The sequence below is a fragment of the Pelophylax lessonae genome (assembly GCF_965119305.1).
Source record: "Pelophylax lessonae genome assembly, chromosome: 6".
Lineage (NCBI taxonomy): Eukaryota > Metazoa > Chordata > Amphibia > Anura > Ranidae > Pelophylax > Pelophylax lessonae.
The window spans coordinates 248,756,537-248,778,807 of NC_138773.1; the positions used below are offsets into that span (position 1 = coordinate 248,756,537).

The window sequence follows — 22,271 nt, forward strand, 5'->3', positions numbered from 1 at the left end:
TGTTCACCTGTCTCTGAAGCGTTTGAAGGATCTTCGGGAAACTGTGCAGGATCTCCTGGCTCAAGGAGTGATCGTGCCGGTTCCGCCACAGGAACACTCTTAGAGTTTCTATTTAAACCTGTTCAGGTTACCCAGAAAGGAGGGCAAGGTGCATCCCATCCTTGATCTCAAGGCTCTGAACCACTTTGTGCGGGTGCAGAAGTGTCAAATGGAGTCCATTCAGTCAGGGGTGGGATCATTGAACCAGGGGGATTTTCTGGCCAATCAAGGAGATTGGAAATATCAAGGATGCAAATCTCCACGTCCCTATATTCGAGGGACATCTAGTATTCCTCCGCTTTACGGTGGCAGAGGAGCATTTTCAATTTGTGGTGTTTCCCTTGGTCTCGCCTCCACTCCCAGAGTCTTTACCAAGGTCCTGGCCCCGGTGCTGGCCTTGTTATGTCAGCGAGGTCTCGACTGTGGGATATCTGGACGATCTTCTGTTGCGAGCAGTCTTCTATTCGGATCTGTTGGGCAATATCTTTATTACAGTTCACACCCTTCAACAATTCGGGTGGACGATCAATTTCCATAAATCTGCTCTGACGCCATCCGTGTGGGTCATTTTTCTGGGGCTGACTCCCGACTCTACTCTGGCGAGTGTCTTTCTCCCCTTAGACAAGCTTCAGAAGCTGCAAAGGGCGATCAGGTTGCTGATGGAATCCGATCAGTCTTCCTTGCGGTCTTGCATGAGGGTCCTGGGCCTGATGGTGTCAACGTTCAAAGCAGTTCCGTTTCTCAGTCTCACTGGAGACCTTTGCAGAAAGAGATTCTGACAAAGTGGAACAGGGATCCTCGGTCATTGGACGAGAATATTTGTTTGAGCCATCTTACGAAGTCGGCTCTGTCCTGGTGGATCCAGTCACCTGTTCTGTGCCAGGGCAAGTCATTCCTGCCATTGTTCTGGAAGGTGGTGACCATGTACGCAAGTCTGTCGGTCTGGAGTGGAGTGCTGGGGAAGCTCTGTGCCCAGGGGCCTTGGACAGCAGAGCAGTCCTCCTTGCCGATCAATATTCTGGAGCTGAGGGAGATCAGGCCCTGCCTGCTCCATTGGATAACTCGGCTACACAGCTCTCCGGTTCAGATACAGTCAGACAATGCCACAGCTGTGGCTTACATCAATCATAAAGGGGGCACCAAGAGTGCCCTAGCGGCCAAGGAGGTGCCTGAGATTCTGGTTTGGGCGGAAGCCAATGTTACTGTTCTCTCCGCAGTCCACATTCCGGGTGTAGAAGATTGGCAAGCGGATTACCTAGGTCGTCAGGTGTTGGATCAAGGGGAATGGTCCCTTCATCTGGAAGTGTTTCACCTGCTGTGTGCCCGGTGGGAGACTCTGGAGGTGGTTCTGTTTGCATCTCGCCTCAACAGGAAAGTTCAGCGGTTTGTGGCCAGATCTCGGGATCCTCTGGCCAACGCCACGGACGCTCTAGTGGCTCCTTGGAGCCAATATCGCCTGACTTATGCCTTCCCTCTGCTCGTACTCCTGCTGAGGTTTCTACGCCGGGTGGCAGTGGAAGGCATTCTGGTTGTTCTGCTGGCACCAGACTGGCCTTGGCGGTCTTGGTACGCAGAACTGTTAAAATTGTCGTGGATCCTGCATGGCGACTTCCTCTACGGGAAAATCTGCTGTTTCAAGGACTGATCTTCCATCCCGCTTTACAGTCGCTGGCTTTAACGGGTTTGCTGTTGAAAGCAAGGTGTTGAGGGATAGAGGTCTATCGGACTTGGTGATTCCTACCCTTTTAAAGGCCAGGAAGTCGACTTCTAGGAAGATCTATCATCGTACGTGAAAATTGTGCATTTCATGGTGTGAATCGCTGTAGCTGCACCCTCGCTTGTTTTCTATAGCTAGGGTTTTGGCCTTTTTACAAAAAGGGGTTGAGCAGCACTTGGCATTGGGCACTATCAAGGGTCAGGTGTCTGCCTTGGCCATTTACTTCCAACGTCTGTTGGCTACTAACAGCAATCTGGTGTTGTCTGTTCTTCAAATGCCTCCTTTTGAGAATATTAGGGAGATTTCTCTGCTTTTTTTGCTGCAGAAGGTCACCTTCTTAGTGGCTTTTACTTCTGCTTGCAGAGTATCTGAGTTGGCGGCGCTGTCCTGTTGGTCGCCTTATTTGGTGGCCCACAGGGATAAAGTAGTCCTCCGACCTAATCCATCTTTTCTCCCTAAGGTGGTGTCGAATTTTCACCTTAATGAAGGCATCGTGTTACCTTCCTTATGTCCTATGCCTTGCACTCCTTGGATGTGGTCCGGGTGATAAGAGTTTTTCTGACGGTTACTGAGTCCTTTAGAAAATCGGACTCTCTCTTTGTCCTTACGGACGGTCCTTGCAAAGGTTTGGCTGCATCTGCTGCGACCATTTCGAGATAGATCAGGCAGACGGTTGTTCAGGCTTATTCCATCAAGGGTCAGGTTCCTCCTTTCCCTGTAAAGGCACATTCTACTAGAGCGCTGACTGCCTCTCGGGCTTTTTGCCATCAGGCCTCTGTTCTACAAGCTTGTAAGGCAGCGACTTGGTCAACTGTGCATACATTCACTAAATTCTACAAGGTAGATTTGCTGGCATCTTCGGATGCCTCTTTTGGCTGCAAGGTTTTGCAGGCTGCTGTTTCGTAAGGGTACGTTCTGTTCTCTTAGGGGTCCTTTACCTGGGTGAGCTCCTGTTGTTTGGTTGAGCTTCATGTTACCCAGTTGGCTAAGTTTAGCCTTTGGAATTTGCGTTACTTTCTGGTTGCGTTCTTCCCACCCCTCATGCCTACACTGCTTTGGGACATCCCATTCAGCTGATGAAGATGAGGCTGCATCTGTCAATGGACGATAGAGAAAATACGATTTTTGTAAGATCTTACCGTAAAATCTTTTTCTCTGAAGTCCATCGACAGATGCAGCACCCCCCCCCCCCTCTAATTTGGGGATGTTTTTTTTCTTCACTGCTTGCAATTGGTTTGCCGAGCTGAGTGTGGGTGGGCTATGCCTGCGGCGACAGCCCCATGGGCATGTACATGTAAAATCTTTTACTGCCCAGACTACTCCTGCAGGGGGCAGCATAACCCATTCAGCTGATGAAGATGAGGCTGTGTCTGTCTATGGATGATAGAGAAAAAGATTTTACAGTAAGATACGGTAAAAAATCATATTTTTTTTGCCTAAATTGTTTTGATTTGTTTTGATAACTACTTTGTCTTTATGACACCTAAATTTATTTTTGAGCAAACTCTGGCATCTTCCAGAAATATATGTATTTATCATGCAACATTTCAATTGCAGATAGGTGGATGCTATTCAAGTAAAGGAGAGCTCCACTTTGGTAAAAAAAAATAATATATATATATATATATATATATATATATATATATATATATATATATATATATATATATATATACATATATATATATTAAAACAATATAAACATAAAAACATTACCTTCTCATTTCAGTCTGTGCAACTGTGAAAAAAAAATGCAATGCAATATTGCATCCTGGAGGTTTACAGGATGCCTTTAGACATGTCATGCCCTGCTTGTGTAAAAGGCTTACTGATTTTCTCAGACGTGTGCACTAGGATAAAAGTGTAGTTTTGGCATCCCCTGCGATATGAATTTCCTTTTTGGTGAGATACTCTCTAAGGTTTAACTTCCAAAGTGATGCAGACACTGCAGCTTTCTTTATTAGAACACTGATGGTTCTAATGACCCAGACTGTCCCAAGGCTGGCCTAAGACATTGTGCTGCCTGGGTCCAAGAATGAAATGCTGCCCCCCCCCCCAAAAAAAAATCACGCCCATCAAAAGACCCGCACATCCATTATTTTATATCATGATAATTAAAACTAAAATTTAATTGATCAGGAGGTCATATTTTCATGCAACAGCACTTTGTCTATATGCAAAATTATATGACATACAGCCATGTTCCCCCATCTTGGCGCCCTAGGGCATCCATGGGTGCAGTGTGTGTCAGCACAGTGGGTCTCCCCACCCCTCAGGGCCTGTGTGCAGTGAACATGTTGCACCCATGGTTGATATGCCACTGGGATATTTCTGTATAGGGGTGGGCTAGGGCAGTATATGGGCAGGCTAGGATAGTATGGGGCAGGCTGGGGTAGTATATAGACAGGCTGGTGTAGTATATGGGCAAGTTAGGGTAGTATAGGCACAGGCGAGGGTAGTATATAGACAGGCTAGGGTAGTATACGGACAGGCTAAGGTAGTATATGGACAGGCTGGGGCATTATAGGGGCGGGCTAAGGTAGTATATAGACAGGTTAGGGTAGTATTCAGACAGGCTAGGGTAGTATATAGACAGGCTAGGGTAGTATATAGACAGGCTAGGGTACTATATGGGCAAGCTAGGGTAGTAAATGGACAGGCTAGGGTAGTATATAGACAGGCTAGGGTAGTATATGGACAGGCTAGGGTAGTATATGGACAGGCTAGGGTAGTATATAGACAAGCTAGGGTAGTATATGGGCAGGCTAGGGTAGTAAATGGATAGGCTAGGGTGGTATATAGACAGGCTAGGATAGTATATGGGCAGGCTAGGGTAGTATATGGACAGGCTAGGGTAGTATATGGATAGGCTAGGGTGGTATATGGGCAGGCTAGGGTAGTATATGGATAGGCTAGGGTGGTATATAGACAGGCTAGGGTAGTAAATGGGCAGGCTAGGGTAGTATATGGACAGGCTAGGGTAGTATATAGACAGGCTAGGGTAGTATATAGACAGGCTAGGGTAGTATATAGACAGGCTAGGTTAGTATATAGACAGGCTAGGGTAGTATATAGACAGGCTAGGGTAGTATATGGACAGGCTAGGGTAGTATATGGGCAGGCTAGGGTAGTATATGGATAGGCTAGGGTGGTATATAGACAGGCTAGGGTAGTATATGGGCAGGCTAGGTTAGTATATGGACAGGCTAGGGTAGTATATAGACAGGCTAGGGTAGTATATGGACAGGCTAAGGTAGTATATGGACAGGCTAGGGTAGTATATAGACAGGCTAGGGTAGTATATGTACAGGCTAGGGTAGTATATAGACAGGCTAGGGTAGTATATGGACAGGCTAGGGTAGTATATGGACAGGCTAGGGTAGTATATGGATAGGCTAGGGTGGTAGATAGACAGGCTAGGGTAGTATATGGGCAGGCTAGGGTAGTATATGGACAGGCTAGGGTAGTATATAGACAGGCTAGGGTAGTATATTGACAGGCTACGGTAGTATATAGACAAGCTAGGGTAGTATATATGGGCAGGCTAGGGTAGTATATGGACAGGCTAGTGTAGTATATAGACAGGCTAGGTTAGTATATGGACAGGCTAGAGTAGTATATAGATAGGCTAGGGAAGTATAGAGGCAGGCTAGGGCAATATAGGGGCAGGCTAGGGTAGTAAAAAGTTACAAATACTGCTACAAAGTTAGCTAAAATCCTTGAAATGTACAATAATCGCCTAGATGGAAATGTTTTTCCTCCACAAAAGTTACATTTTAGGGATTTCACAGCAAAGGGGGGTGAATATATCTGCAATCATCATCAAGTTTTATTTGCAAATTATATGGAATAATATGTGCCAATAAATGATGAAAATCCAAGCAGGAGGGGGGGGGGGGGGAATTTCGCAAAGCGTTGTTTCAGGGAAGTTTACCTAAAAAATATCACAGCTATGCACTACACATTATAATTGAATTAAAATATTTTTTTCATTGATGTTTCATCTTAAAGAGTTCACATTATCCCTAGACAATTGCACATTTGCACATTAAAAACATTTAAAAAAAAAATAAATACTATAGAATTATATTTCCAATGCTTGTTTTTTTTTTTTTCTTTTTTTTCTGCATCACTTTTAAAAATACAAGTTTGACCCAATGTTATTGTAGTGCCTTTGATATTTTAAATTTGACATATATTTAGTCCAGGTATCAAAGCAGATTAAGTTAATATTAATCGTTATTTTATATCTTTCCTGAATGCAACTTCAAAGGTTTAAAAGGTTGTTTAAAGATTCACTACATTCAGTATATGGACAGGCTAGGGTAGTATATAGACAAGCTAGGGTAGTATATGGGCAGGCTAGGGTAGTAAATGGATAGGCTAGGGTGGTATATAGACAGGCTAGGATAGTATATGGGCAGGCTAGGGTAGTATATGGACAGGCTAGGGTAGTATATGGATAGGCTAGGGTGGTATATGGGCAGGCTAGGGTAGTATATGGATAGGCTAGGGTGGTATATAGACAGGCTAGGGTAGTAAATGGGCAGGCTAGGGTAGTATATGGACAGGCTAGGGTAGTATATAGACAGGCTAGGGTAGTATATAGACAGGCTAGGGTAGTATATAGACAGGCTAGGTTAGTATATGGACAGGTTAGGGTAGTATATAGACAGGCTAGGGTAGTATATAGACAGGCTAGGGTAGTATATGGACAGGCTAGGGTAGTATATGGGCAGGCTAGGGTAGTATATGGATAGGCTAGGGTGGTATATAGACAGGCTAGGGTAGTATATGGGCAGGCTAGGTTAGTATATGGACAGGCTAGGGTAGTATATAGACAGGCTAGGGTAGTATATGGACAGGCTAAGGTAGTATATGGACAGGCTAGGGTAGTATATAGACAGGCTAGGGTAGTATATGTACAGGCTAGGGTAGTATATAGACAGGCTAGGGTAGTATATGGACAGGCTAGGGTAGTATATGGACAGGCTAGGGTAGTATATGGATAGGCTAGGGTGGTAGATAGACAGGCTAGGGTAGTATATGGGCAGGCTAGGGTAGTATATGGACAGGCTAGGGTAGTATATAGACAGGCTAGGGTAGTATATTGACAGGCTACGGTAGTATATAGACAAGCTAGGGTAGTATATATGGGCAGGCTAGGGTAGTATATGGACAGGCTAGTGTAGTATATAGACAGGCTAGGTTAGTATATGGACAGGCTAGAGTAGTATATAGATAGGCTAGGGAAGTATAGAGGCAGGCTAGGGCAATATAGGGGCAGGCTAGGGTAGTAAAAAGTTACAAATACTGCTACAAAGTTAGCTAAAATCCTTGAAATGTACAATAATCGCCTAGATGGAAATGTTTTTCCTCCACAAAAGTTACATTTTAGGGATTTCACAGCAAAGGGGGGTGAATATATCTGCAATCATCATCAAGTTTTATTTGCAAATTATATGGAATAATATGTGCCAATAAATGATGAAAATCCAAGCAGGAGGGGGGGGGGGGGAATTTCGCAAAGCGTTGTTTCAGGGAAGTTTACCTAAAAAATATCACAGCTATGCACTACACATTATAATTGAATTAAAATATTTTTTTCATTGATGTTTCATCTTAAAGAGTTCACATTATCCCTAGACAATTGCACATTTGCACATTAAAAACGTTTAAAAAAAAAATAAATACTATAGAATTATATTTCCAATGCTTGTTTTTTTTTTTTTCTTTTTTTTCTGCATCACTTTTAAAAATACAAGTTTGACCCAATGTTATTGTAGTGCCTTTGATATTTTAAATTTGACATATATTTAGTCCAGGTATCAAAGCAGATTAAGTTAATATTAATCGTTATTTTATATCTTTCCTGAATGCAACTTCAAAGGTTTAAAAGGTTGTTTAAAGATTCACTACATTCAGAATTGAAAGCAGAGTGTATTGCTCAGTACTTCACCCAGGGATACCTAAGTGGCATCAGTGCAGTTAGCAGTCCGGTGATTCTGGGAATCCCTTTTTCTTAAATATTTGTAGTGCGGGAGAGGTATTCACAAACACACCCACTCCAGACTCATTGCTTGATTCTATAGAGGAAAGCTTGATTTATTAAAATGTCAGTGCTAAGTTCAATAGAGTTTTTTTTACCACTACCCAATCAGATTTATACCTCCCTTGAAAGATGAATGTGATTGATATTATTTGAAGCAGAGACAGAAAGTGCAGCAGAACATAGATTCATGTAGCAGCTCCATCCACTTCCCATGTAAGTCGCTGTTTGGAATCTGGCTGCTGTGGATGATTTAGCACAACTGACACACCTTGTTGCTGTTACCGATTGAATACATTTTGCAGATAAACATAGATAAAATATATTCCTTTATTAAATCGGCCCCATAATTTGTATGTACATATTTGCATATTGTAGAGTGTAGATTTCTTTGTCAGTGTAGACTGAATAACTGAAATACTGTGTTCCTGAAACCATCAGATGTGCTGCTTTCAGCCTACTGGCTGTGATTCATCTTACATGTTACAGAATGGTAAAAGTGGCACCAGTGTGTTTCTTCATGTTAGGAAAATGTTAAATGACATTCTATCAGGTAGTGTCAGTCATGATAATGAGTGTATGTGACTTTAATCATATTCATCATCAGACTAGTGACATCTAGTGACTGTTAATGCAAAACAAATTGAGAGGTTTTCTGTTGACATCGGCATTGTGATTTTATATGTAAGTCCTTTGCCTATTAGAAAAGAAGTTTAAAAAAAAAGTCTAATTCAAACCTTAAAATTTAATTTTAGAAAATCTTAGCTAATTACATTTGAAAATACATTCATCTTATCTTTTCTTTTTTTTTTTTTTAAATTACTTATATGTCTAAGTATTTACAGTTTAAATTGTCATTATGTGAAAAGCGCTAAAAAAAAAAAAAAAAAAAAAATTAAAAACAGGAGTTTCTCTCTGTTCTTACTGTCTGTATTCAGGGCCGCTCACCCGCACCCACATGCCTGTCACATTAGGATGAACTACTGTGTTCTTGCAGTTGCTACAATCTCATAGACATAAATGGGCTGCCTGCACGCAGCACCTGCCAGCTAGGGATCCATATATAAATGGCCTGTTCATGGTAAACAGGCCTCCGCATGCAAGTTAACAAGGCCTTAGCAGTGTATTCATAAAAAATTTGCATATCTGTTCATCCATCAAAACTGCATGTAAATTTGTTATGGGCAAATGGGGCAAAATTAAAAGTTCTCAGGCCACATTCTCTGAGGTGCTTCCTGGTTTCACTGAAGACATTATTTTTAATGAAAAGCGTTAGAATGTAGTCTGATGTCATGAAACACCACACATTTGCGCTGTACAGTGAATCTTGATATATGCATTTATCACTGCTGCTTTGTGAGTAAATTTGCTGGTAAATAAATATGTTGTTTTTTTTTTTTTTTTTTTTTAAACAGTATCACACTATGGTGTACTTTTAATAAACAGAGAAATGCCGTGATCCTCAGGATCACGACTGATCTATGGTGTGTACCGGTTTAAGTAGCTGAGATGAAGAGCAGAGAACATGTTCTTCTATTCCCATCACTGTACATGACTGTTCTGTTACAAGCGGACAGTTTCATCAGCACCAGTGGGTTGGTTCAAAATTAATAATAAAAATATGGTTTGTATATATATATATATATACACTGGTGTGTGTATATCTATTGTGTGTATATATATATATATATATATATATATATATATATATATATATATATATATACTGTATGTATTGGTGTATATATATATACTGTATGTATTGGTGTATATATATATACTGTATGTACTGGTGTATATGTATATATATATATATATATATATATATATATATATATATATATATATATATATATGTGTGTGTGTGTATTATATGTGTGTGTGTGTGTATATGTATATATATGTGTGTGTGTGTATGTATGTATATATATATATATATATACTGTATGTATATATATATATATATATATATATTGTATGTATATATGTATATATACTGTATATGTATTTGTGTGTATATATGTGTGTGTGTGTGTGTGTGTGTATGTATATATATTGTATGTATATATACTGTATATATACTGTGCATGTGTGTGTGTATAGATATTGTATGTATATATACTGTATGTATATATGTATATATATATACTGTATATATATATACTGTATATATGTATATATACTGTGCATGTGTGTGTGTATAGATATGTTTTCATGTGTCAGAACATGTCATTACGAGTTCTTTTAAACTTTGTTTTCACTTTTTAAATTTAGCGGCACTGTAATCTCACAATATCTCGTGAGGTTACAGGCAGTCCACCCAGTTATACACGGATCTCGGCCGTTTTCAGAGGAAAAACTTCTCCTCTGATCACCCTGTGAGAAGTGAAGTTCTCTGCTTTCTAAACTGGGAGCCAGAGGAGATAATTTTTCTCTGAGAACTGCAGAGAAGTGAACTGAGAGAAAACGTCTCAGTTTATTAAACGTACACCTATATGTGCTTTTCCTGTAATTATTTGGTATATGGCGCATACTGGACGGTTTGAGGAGAGAGATTTGAAGGAGACCAGTCAGAAGCTGGCTACCTTCATACCCACGTATGTGGGAAAAGTGCAGTAGACCTCCATGTGTTAAGGGAACTAAGTATTTAATAACGAGAGTAATTGTTTGTGGTGACTGTGGAAGATTGGCTTTGGATTTCACTTCACATAAGGTGCAGACACATTGATTTTGCTTGGATCTGTCTTCTTTTATAAGAGCTCATAAGATTTTTGGACGTTATTTTGCTTATATATTAATATTTTTATATGTTGCAACACTGTTTTGGCCACTAGATCCAGCTAAGAAACATACCTATTTTCTATAATAGTCAGCACCATCTAGTAGCCATAATGCAGTATTTTCCCCATTCATATTTTCAGTCTGCAGAGAATTGAACTTACGAAAATTTGATTTTACCTTCGCGCAGAACTAATTTACCTGCGATATTAAAGGACAAACCGCTATCCACATTTTTATAAATACACCCCTTAACCTTAGCCTTAAAAAATAACACTCTAAAACCTAACCTTAATTGGAAATGAAATCTCTGGCTGAATGCTGGATACTATTGAGTTTCTGTGTTTTTTCAGTGGATAACCCTCTCTTAATTCCTTAACCTTCTCGTCTTGTGGTTCTTCTGTTCCTTAATGCAGACTTTTAGTTGCAAGAACTTCATGCAAGGGTCTGTCTGGGAGTTATCCCATCTTTGAGCCACTCTGAATATACTCTAATTCATCATTTTATATGATCATTTTTATGTTGCAACCCTACCCATGTTCATCTACTGGGTTACATTATGTACCCTGGTTATTTACCTGTACTTTTGTATTTCTTATCTGGAAAAATAAAATCTATTGAAAAGAAAGTAAACGCCTTACATGATTGTTTCCTGTTTCGCTAACATCCAAATTAAAGTAAACCTGTTACCTGTAAAGAAACTAGGTAATACTTGCTTGCCTCTCCTGCTGCCCATGCTGTTGATTGCCACTCAACAGAAGTAACTGACTTATGTTTCATAATGGTAAAACCGTACTTACCTATACCACTCCAGCAATGCAGCGTTTGTGAACTCCCAAGCTAGTGCTGATATCTTCACTCTGCCTTTCTCTGGAGTCAGGATCTTTGGCCAAAGCAGAATGCCAATCAATGCATTTGCCAAAATTGTATGTGCATGTGCAGCTCAGTGTGCATTGTTGTGAACTGGCAAGTAAGAGTCCTTTATTGCCAAAAATACATATTATGGCCTAAAAAGCCTTACTGCCCATACATTTTTTTGTTCAATTTTATGAAACTGATACTTTTGGGAGTGTTGATCATCTTTATTTCCCAGTGTGCTCAGGGGATCCTCTACAACGTAAGGGTGCAGGGGCCAGCAGGAGGAAACACTGAGAGAAGCAAAGAGTGACACTCCTGGAAGTGACAATTTCTGAAGGGACTTTAACCTGCTACTTCTTTTGATTAGAGAGGTGTTCAATGCTATAGAGCAGTTACCAAGCTGGAGTTCTGGCCTGCCCCTACCATACATAAGATGACCACCTCAGCAGACAATGGAGAGGGAGCTGCTTTGCTCTGTGGGATGCAAGAAGTTCTGACTTAGAGCTAGGTTAAAGATAGCAGGCAGTGTGCATTCAGTTTACTTCAAATTACTATGTTTACAGTCAAGAAAAACATAAAAAAGACATATTTTATAAAATATCCTGTTACCCCACATGTGCTCAGACTGGTACAGGAGTTGTGAAAAAATATGTTAACCATAACAAAGATAACCAAAATGTGAAGCAAAACATTGTGTTTATCAATATTTCTTAACATTTGAGGAAGATTATTAGTAGGAAAAATCTTACAAAACATTATTTTCTAATAAGCTCTCTTAAATAGTTACCTGCTATAGGGTGTGTTAACCATATTTGCCATTGGTGTATACATTTAGGAAGCTTATAGTTTTTAAAGTTCAATACACAATAAATGCTGCGCTATGTGAATACTAAATGACTGTATAATCAGAATATAAGAATATAAAAATAATATTAAAAAGTGCATACATATAGTGAAATATTGTCCAACATATAGTGAAATGTTGTCCAACATAGATGTGCAATCACCACATAACAACGAAAGAGTCCATGTACAAACCCAAATCCAAAAAAGTTGTGACAAATTGTGAGTAAAAAAAGGAATGGGCTAATTTATAAATCTCATAAACTTATATTTTATTCACAATATAATATAGATAACATATCAAATGTTGAAAGTGAGACATTTTGAAATGTCATGCCAAATCTTGGCTCATTTTGGATTTCATGAGAGCTACACATTCCAAAAAAGTTAGGACAGGTAGCAATAGGAGGCCGGAAAAGTTAAATGTACATATAAGGAACAGCTGGAGGACCAATTTGCAACTTATTAGGTCAATTGGCAACATGATTGGGTATAAAAAGCGCCTCTCAGAGTGGCAGTGTCTCTCAGAAGCCAAGACGGGCAGTGGATCAACAATTCCCCCAATGCTGCGGCAAAAAATAGTGGAGCAATATCAGAAAGGAGTTTCTCAGAGAAAAATTGCACATTGAATCTACAGTGCATAATATCATCCAAAGATTCAGAGAATCTGGAACAATCTCTGTGCGTAAGGGTCAAGGCCGGAAAACCATACTGGATGCCCGTTATCTTTGGGCCCTTAGACAGCACTGCATCACATACAGGAATGCTACTGTAATGGAAATCACAACATGGGCTCAGGAATACTTCAAGAAAACATTGTCGGTGAACACAATCCACCGTGCCATTCGCCGTTGCCATCTAAAACTCGATAGGCCAAAAAAGAAGCCATATCTAAACATGATCCAGAAGCGCAGCCGTTTTCTCTGGGCCAAGGCTCATTTAAAATGGACTGTGGCAAAGTGGAAAACTGTTCTGTGGTCAGACGAATCAAAATTTGAAGTTCTTTTTGGTTAAACTGGAACGCCATGTCATCTGGACTAAAGAGGACAAGGACAACCCAAGTTGTTCTCAGCGCTCAGTTCAGAAGCCTGCATCTCTGATGGTATGGGGTTGCATGAGTGCGTGTGGCATGGGTAGCTTACACATCTGGAAAGGCACCATCAATGCTGAAAGGTATATCCAAGTTCTAGAACATCATATGCTCCCATCCAGACGTCGTCTCTTTCAGGGAAGACCTTGCATTTTCCAACATGACAATGCCAGACCACATACTGCATCAGTTACAACATCATGGCTGCATAGAGGAAGGATCCAGGTACTGAAATGGCCAACCTGCAGTCCAGATCTTTCATCCATAGAAAACAATTGGCGCATCATAAAGAGGAAGATGCAACAAAGAAGACCTAAGACAGTTGAGCAACTAGAAGCCTGTATTAGACAAAAATGGGACAACATTCCTATTCCAAAACTTGAGCAACTTGTCTCCTCAGTGCCCAGACATTTGCAGACTGTTATAAAAAGAAGAGGGGATGCCACACAGTGGTAAACATGGCCTTGTCCCAACTTTTTTGAGATGTGTTGATGCCATGAAATTTAAAATTACCTTATTTTTCCCTTAAAATGATACATTTTCTCAATTTAAACATTTGATATGTCATCTATGTTGTATTCTGAATAAAATATTAAAATGTGAAACTTCCACATTATTGCATTCTGTTTTTATTCACAATTTGTACAGCGTCCCAACTTTTTTGGAATCGGGTTTGTAAATGATTGCTTGCAAATAAATATAAAACAAAAAAATAAAAAAAATAAAAAAAATCAAGAAAAACACACAGTGCTTGATCTGCCATGCAATTCCTTCTTAGTGCAAAAAAACAATAGTGTGCCACCTTGATGTTCTCCCCGCAGCAGGAATATTCTCACTTGGGGAAATGTGATCACCGCAATTAAGCGTGATCCAAGCCAGCTTTTTAGCCCACTATTGGCTATATCCATCTTCTCCAACCTCCTTCTAGGCTTCTCTCATTATGGATGGCAGTATCCCGATGTAATGAATGAAAGATAAAAAAGCCAATAGTGCTTATACCCTTTTACAATTTGCATTTATTAAAAAAATGTATAGGGTACTCACTCTTTACAGGTGCTTGCAGCGCACCAAACCAACACAAGCGTTCACAATCCGAAGATACATAATTTTTGGGACTAATCAGTGTAAACAGCAGCCTCACAGACAAACCTATCCTCCAGCTCAACCTTGGTTCCTAGGTGTCATCACCATCCTGGCCCCTCCCCTACGTGTATCGAACACAGGGTCACGTGTCTTCCTCAGGGGGAATTCTAAGTGGTCCTTGGAACCAACGTGGAGCTGGAGGCTAGGTTTGTCTGTGAGGCTGCTGTTTACACTGAATGTCCCAAAAACTTTGTATCTTCGGATTGTGAACACTTGTGCTGGTTTGGTGCACTGCAGAGCGATCCACGGTGGTTGATTCCTGTGGATGATCTGAACAGTTGATGAATGCTTGAATGCTGCCTGTCTTTGCGTAGTATTAAGTTAGCAGATTGTGCTGAATATTTGAAGTGGAACTGCTGGCAAAAAGCTAAATATGTTGAAATACATAAGCATAAACTAATTTTCCTGGAGAAGCATTTGTAACTTTGCTCAGTGGGTCTCATTTCTTAGACACCCCTGCCACTCTGTACAGCCAGGCGTACTTTTTACTTGTACAACAGTGCAGCTTTTTATGTCACCTCTCCAGGACAGGTCTGCTGGCTGGACAATAAATCAGCATCATTGCCTCTGTCCTTTTAGGAGGCAGGCTATACCAAAAGCAGCCTAGCTGACTCATAACATAGTAGCGTAATCTTCCTCGCTGAACTAACCACTAGCAATTAGGCTACTGGCATGACCCATGACCATTCTTTATAGAAGAGACAGTTGCTTTCACAAAACTCTCGCAAAATCACACTTCTTTTAAATTTTCCCTGTTAGAATGGGATTGTGACTGTATAGTGTGTCAGTCATTATTTTTTGTGTTTTATGTTTCTTCATTTTGCACAAGCAACCTAAAGATATTAATGCTGGTTGAGATGGTTAGGTTGTGTCTGATACTGGGGATGCGATAAAGTTAGGTATGGTTAGTTTGAAACCAGCTTGGTGCTGTTTGGATTCTTACTGCCTGTACAGGATACTCCAGAAATAACCTAAGTAACAATGAAAGCACAGCTGTTCTCAGCTACCTAGTCTAGTGAATGTTGGAGGTGCTTGAACTAGATGCAGATTCTCTTCATAACTTCTGGACGTGTCCAGCAATTCATGACTACTGGGTGCAGTTTTTACAATCCATCCATGCAATAATGGCTGTTTGGATGTCCTGGGAGATTTGCCCCGTCTGTTGAGCCTTTTAGTTTCCTTGGCCGTTGGGAAAGCAATCAAAACCTTGCTTGGTATCTTGCTCCATTATTCTAGTAAGGCCATTGCTCTTCATTGGAAGTCCCCTGCACCATGACCATTAATAAGTGGAGGTCATCATTTGTAAACACAGTGCTGCCCCTGTACAAGGCCACTTATAATAACTGAGGATGTCCCTCTAAATTTGAGAAAGTGTGATCCCCATGGCTAGAGAAGTCTGATACTGCGGTTCTGACTTAAACTCTTTTTTTTCTTTATAATTGTGAGCTTAAATAATGCTCTAAACCCAAGTCCCTTTTACATTACTATGCCCTTGTATTTTAGACTCAATTCCACCATGACTTTGTTCCATGACCCTTAAGGGCCTTGTCCTCTGCTGTTGTTAGGCTTGGTGACTAGTCCTCTAGACTACCTTTTGAAATGTATGTTTGTATGTATGTAATGTCTGGATATACAGTATTATGTATTAGGGATAGACCGTTTATTGGCAAGGCCGATATATCGGCGGCCGATATGCACTTTTCCTGATATATCGGTATTGGCCCCGGAACTGGCCGATATTGCCAATATTTTTGTGATATCATTCTGCCTTCTTAGGCTACCTCCCTCGCCTTAGACAGCCTCGTCTGGAGTCGGGACTAGTCTTGTGGGAGTGTATCACAGCCATACACCCACCCACAGCAGCCCGGTGCCAGCCAGCCACCCACATCCACAGGCCCAGTACCAGCCAGCCACAGGCACTGTACCAGCGAGCCAGCCAGTCAGCCACCCACAGGCCCTGTACCAGCGAGCCAGCCAGCCACCCACAGGCCCTCTACCTGCCAGCCACAGGCACTGTACCCGGCAGCCAGCCACTCACAGGCCATGTACCAGCCAGCCACCCACAGCCCCTGTGCCAGCCACAAATCCACCACAGGGTGCCAGCCAGCCACCCACCACAGGGTGCCAGCCACCCACCCACCATAGGGTTCCAGCAAGCCAGCCACCCACCACAGGGTGCTGGATAGCCAACCCCCCACCACAGGGTGCCAGCCAGCCACCCACTCACCACAGGGTGCCAGCAAGCCAGCCATTAAGCATTAAACAGAAATTAACATGTTCAGTACCAGATTTGTGTAAAAAATTGTCTTTATTTTTAAAAACTTTAAATGTACAAAATATCGGCCCTTATCGGCCGATACCGATACGTTGTGACGAAAATATCGGTATCGGCCCTGAAAAAAAACATATTGGTCTATCCCTACTATGTATAGCCTTTAACCCTACTGTTTATTCTGATGGCAGTGCTGGAGATGGTGGAGTGCAGCTTGTTTTTTAGTCTGTCCATGGTTAATTCGTTTATTTTGTTGCCTGTATTGGTTCTTTGTGCCTTCTATTTTTGTAAAACTCATTAAAATACAATTATAAAAAATAAATTATGAAAAAGTTATTGCCATTAATATATGCCTATATTGAGTCACCCATGTTTGTGACAGATTTAAATCAAAAGGCTTTGTGAGGCTAACATCCTTGTGCAAGATAATATTTCCTGCTATGTGCACCTATCCTACAAAAAACATCAGCAATACTACTACAGATAACAGATTCATTGGCATTTACCACATTATTGGGGCATATTTATAAAGCTGTGAATGTGGGATTCACCAGAATATTCAGCACAAGTGAATCTTCCTGTCGCATGTGTTTTAAAGCCCAACTCTGGGCACAAAAAAGAAAATACCCCTGCAGAGGAGCCCCCATCACACTGCAAGTTTTAACGACTTGACCTCCAGAAGATTTACCCCCCTTCATGACTAGGCCATTTTTGCAATACGGCACTGTGTTACTTTAACTGACAATTGCGCGGTCATGCGACGCTATACCCAAATGAAATTTATGTCCTTTTTTCCAACAAATAACGCTTTCTTTTGGTAGTATTTGATAACCTCTGCATTTTTTATTTTTTTGCGCTATAAACAAAAAAAGACAGACAATTTATAAAAAAAAACAAAAAACAAAAAAACAATATTGTTTACTTTCTGCTATAAAACATATCCCCAAAAAAATTTTTTTTGGTAAAAAATTACATATATTATTATATATTAAAAATTGTATATAAGCATATATTAGTTGGTTTGCACAAAAGTTATAGCATCCTCAAACTATGGGATATTTTATAGATTTTTACATTTTTTTTTTTTTTACTATCAATGGCAGTGATCAGCGAATTATAGCGGGACTGCGATACTGTGGTGGACAGTCAGGACACTAACTGACACACACTTTTTGGGGACCAGTGACACTTATACAGTGATCAGTGCTAAAAATATGCACTGTAACTATACTAATGATACTGGCTGGGAAAGGGTTAAGCATCGAAGGGTTAACTGTGGGCCTAGCCAGTGTTTTCTAACAGTGTGGGAGGTGCTTTTACTAGGGGAAGGCATTGATCCATCTTCCTGCTTTAAAAAAAATCTTGTTTACATAGGCAGATCGCTGTTCTGCCTGTGTTCTGAACGATCAGCTGGTAGTGGCAGACATTGGGCCTGTGGCACCAGCTGATCAGCTCCCGCTGTGTAGAATCACGGTGGCAGCGAGCCACCAGCAGTGCGCACTCTCTCCCAATACCCAGAAGTGCAGGATCACACACACATATATATATATATATATATATATATATACTTGATCCTGCGTAGCGAGGCTGCCCTGAAGCAGTAAAACTGCTATAGGGCGGTCGGCAAGTGTTTATATACTCGTTAGGTTTGGAGGGTTGCAGAAGAGGCTGTATTACTTACCTGACTCCTTGCTCCAGGGGCTCCCTCAATCCGTGTGACCAATCTGCCACAGCCTTTGCTGTAATTTACTCCTGGCCATGGTCACATGGTTGCCCCCACCACATAAAATACTGGGTTAATAGCCCTGCTTTGTACATGATGCAGAGATTCAGCCCACAGAAGGAAGAGGAGAAGCCTAATAAACAGTTAATCCTTGCAGCGCGGTGGTGCTCACTGCAAAGGTAGATGGGAAGGATTAACCACCTGTGAATGTTTGATGAATATCACATGCACTGCTTTACAAATATGCCCCTTAGTGAATTCATATTTAGCATTCCTTTGTGACTTGCCCAGTCATTATTGAATAATAAACTATTTACTGGATCAGGATTGCAGATTTTTTAATATCCCTAGGGTAAATGTATAAAATGTAATTTTATTGTTAGGTGTAAAATGGTGAGCATTTTATTATCTTTATTTTTATTAATGTATGCCTAAACCCAGAGCAATAGAGCAAACATTGTTGGACTGTTTTGTTGTTCTTTTTATGGTCACAAGCTGACAAAGAGATTGTTACAAAGCAGTTTAGTGCGGAGTGCTGCAAGATCAGCGACCTGCTGTATCCGCATTTAAAGGCTTCAACAATCTGCAGCATCTCATCCCGTTACAAAGGAAACGCAATCAGAGAAAGCGTTATGAAATAGCTTGGCTGCTCATTGACTGCACGTTATCAGCATATTACGGCAGCACAATAGTTTAATAACACCCATAATGTGTCTTCATTTTTATGGGATAAAGAGGCTCTCTGAAAAGTGCTTGAAACCTTATCTACACAAGAGTCAAGCCGCTTGTATTGAGTCCTGATGAAAGCTGACACGCATCTGAGTGAAGTGCTTGGTTTCATGTTTCATTGAAAAGCACTGAGTGTATTTGTTCAGGAGAAGCTCCCACTCCTTGGCAGATACAGCCTGCTTGGCAGAGCCCATTTCACACTCTGCACATGGAAATAAATATTTTGAGTGGCATTGGTCTGGAAATGAATCCTCCTTTAACAACTTTAGAGGGTATTAGCATAGGTTCATCTATGTATTTTAAAATGATTGCAGAGAGTGTAAAAAAAAAAAAAAAAGACAATCTGTATCAGGGGTCAACAACTTTTTCCACATTAGGTCTCAATTTACTAGCATTAGACAGCCAGCATGCCAGTAAACAATAGTGTACCTGAGACCTCAGATTAGCCCAATCTCTGCACCTTTGGACCTCAGATCAGCCCCAATTTCTGCAACTTTGTACCACAGATAAGCCCCTATTCCTGGCTCATTCTAGAAATGCTGCATTCCTGCTGCAACTGGTAATACCACTAGCAGTTGCCTATGCTGGTAATGGGGACCGGCCCCTTTAATTGTCAGGTGGGTGTGTAACCAGGTGCTTCCAAGAGAGGTTCTAGAGTTAGCTGGTTTTCTCTTGCTGTGTTTATGCCCTTAAATAATTAGCTCAGCCAGGAGCAAATTGTTACAATGTCCTATGTTGCACTGTATCCTCAGGTTGAGCTGTTGAGTTTGTGGTGTCTTAGAAGGAAGGGTTAATGCTGCTGGCCAGGTTTTCCTGCTCTTTCGCAGAGGGTTATCGCCCCCTGCAGGTCATACCATATGAATAGGGCTCACTAACTTCCCTGGGTAATTGCTCAGGGAAAGACTGCCAAAATGTAGCTGTTACTCTGCCGGAGTGGATCACCCCTTTGGAGGGAGGTTTGGAGGGGGGGGGGGGGGTGATTGGAGTCTAGTCAGTGTTTCCAGAGGGTCTGGAGCCTGCAGACCATCATGGAATTATAGTTGCCAGTCATGGACCTCACTGCCTTTTGTGGATTACTACCAAATTATGGACTCTCAGCCACTTTTAACACAAGGGTGGAGCATGGTGTGGTGGAAGTATAAAGTTTTCATGGAGCCAGCCTATATTGGGCACTTTTTGTTGAGAACTTTTGAATATTATGGTTATGAACACATATAAACAGCACTATATGGAATTATATTGCAAGTATTGAATATACAGGACTATTCATGATTATTATTCGTTATAGTTCAGTGTCACGATTTGTATTTAGATTTGAATTTTATTTACAGCATCGGATTAATGGTATCACAATGCGGTATTGTATATACAGTATATGAAATTATGGTTTAATTTATCGAAACATTGGTAAGGCACTAGTTTATAGGTATATTTAAGTACACGCCACATTCACTTATTTCTAAACTTTAATGAACTTTGCCATATGCCTAAGGTACAGTTACTTTATGGGGCACTAGAGAGCACTGTATAGGAAAGTGCATGGAAGATGTCTGAGAACTTATTTGCAAATACCTTTGTAAAGGATTTTTATTTGTTCATGTAAAATGTTCTTCTAAAATGTCTTGTCCGAAGTCTCTAAACGGGTGCATGCATGGTGTATAAAAAAACAGGGCTTACAGCAAATTGGACTGAAGTTAGAGAAGATACAGAACAGAGGTTTAAGGAGCAGAATGCTGTCTAGAGCAGTGTTTTTAAACTCCGGTCCTCAGGGCACATTAACAGGCCAGGTTTGCAAGAAAACTGAAATACATCACAGGTGATATCATTTGCTACTCAGTGATTGCAGTATACTAGTCTGCATCTCCCCAAGGTAATACTTAAAATCTGGCCTGTTAGTGTGCCCTGAGGACCGGAGTTGGGAAACACTAGTCTAGAGAAAGCTAGATTGCTGTTGCTAAGGACTACCATATTTATGTCACTTACTAATGCAGCCAACCAGCCAAGAAATGGGTGACATGGCAAAGGTTACAGTTACTCTGGTAATGAAGGGGTGTCATGCTTGGACCCTTCACTAGCGCCTGGCTCCCCACTTATGGGACTGACCATGCAGCACAGAGTTCTAGGGACCTAGCCTGGGGCTGAGTTGAAGCGTCAGGAGGGAGAAACACACAGCACCTGAAGCCCAGGAGATACAAGAAGGTTTATACTTGTACGAGTGGAAGTCCAGGAGGTCCCGCTATCCTCATTGACCAGGCAGGAGCTGGTTGGGATGAGAAAGGTTTTGGAATGTGTTGAGACCACCACCGCCTTCGTACACTGTGACCCCTTATAAGAGATTAGCGCTTATGACCTGCTGGTAACACAGAGGTCATTGGATTGAGGTGAGTGTGGTGTTTTGTTGTGGGTGAAGAGATCTGCCACCTGAAGTTTTGTGCTTCTATTTCCTTACGGATCACCTGGATCTTGGTGACTTTTGGGCTCTATTACGGAAGTCTTTTAACACTATGTACATGATTAATTTTTGCGTTGCACTATATTTATTATTTTGATTGTAGATCTGGTTAAGTGATGTACCTTCAGTATTCAGCTTGCAATTGTTTTATTAGGATTTGATTGTTTGTGCTAATTGTTTTTTATTAATATAGAGTAGCAGGAATATCTGTAATGGAAGTGCTTTTCATTGCGACTAGATTAGTCCATATCCTTCGTATCCTAATTATACAGATCAGTGATTTATTTCTCTGATATGTAAATACACTATGTTGTCAAAAGTATTGGGATGCCTGCCTTTACATGCACATGAACTTTAATAGCATCCCAGTCTTAATCCGTAAGGTTCAATATGGAGTTGGCCCACCCTTTGCAGCTATAACAGCTTCAACTCTTCTGGGAAGACTATCCACAAGGTTCAGAAGTGGGTCTATGGTCTATGTTTTGTGCACTGGTGCGCAGTCATGTTGGAACAGGAAGAGGCCATCCCCAAACTGTTCCCACAGTTTGGGGATCCATGAAATTGTCCAAAAAGTCTTG

General features: G+C 41.0%; 1 protein-coding gene across 1 annotated transcript in view; it reads left to right on the top strand.

Moving 5' to 3' along the window:
- The window catches only part of LOC309558730 (dynein axonemal heavy chain 11-like), a gene marked incomplete at both ends in the record, with an annotated part of 1,130,439 nt that overhangs the window by 91,846 nt on the left and 1,016,322 nt on the right, over window positions 1-22,271 (top strand). The window lies entirely within an intron of this gene.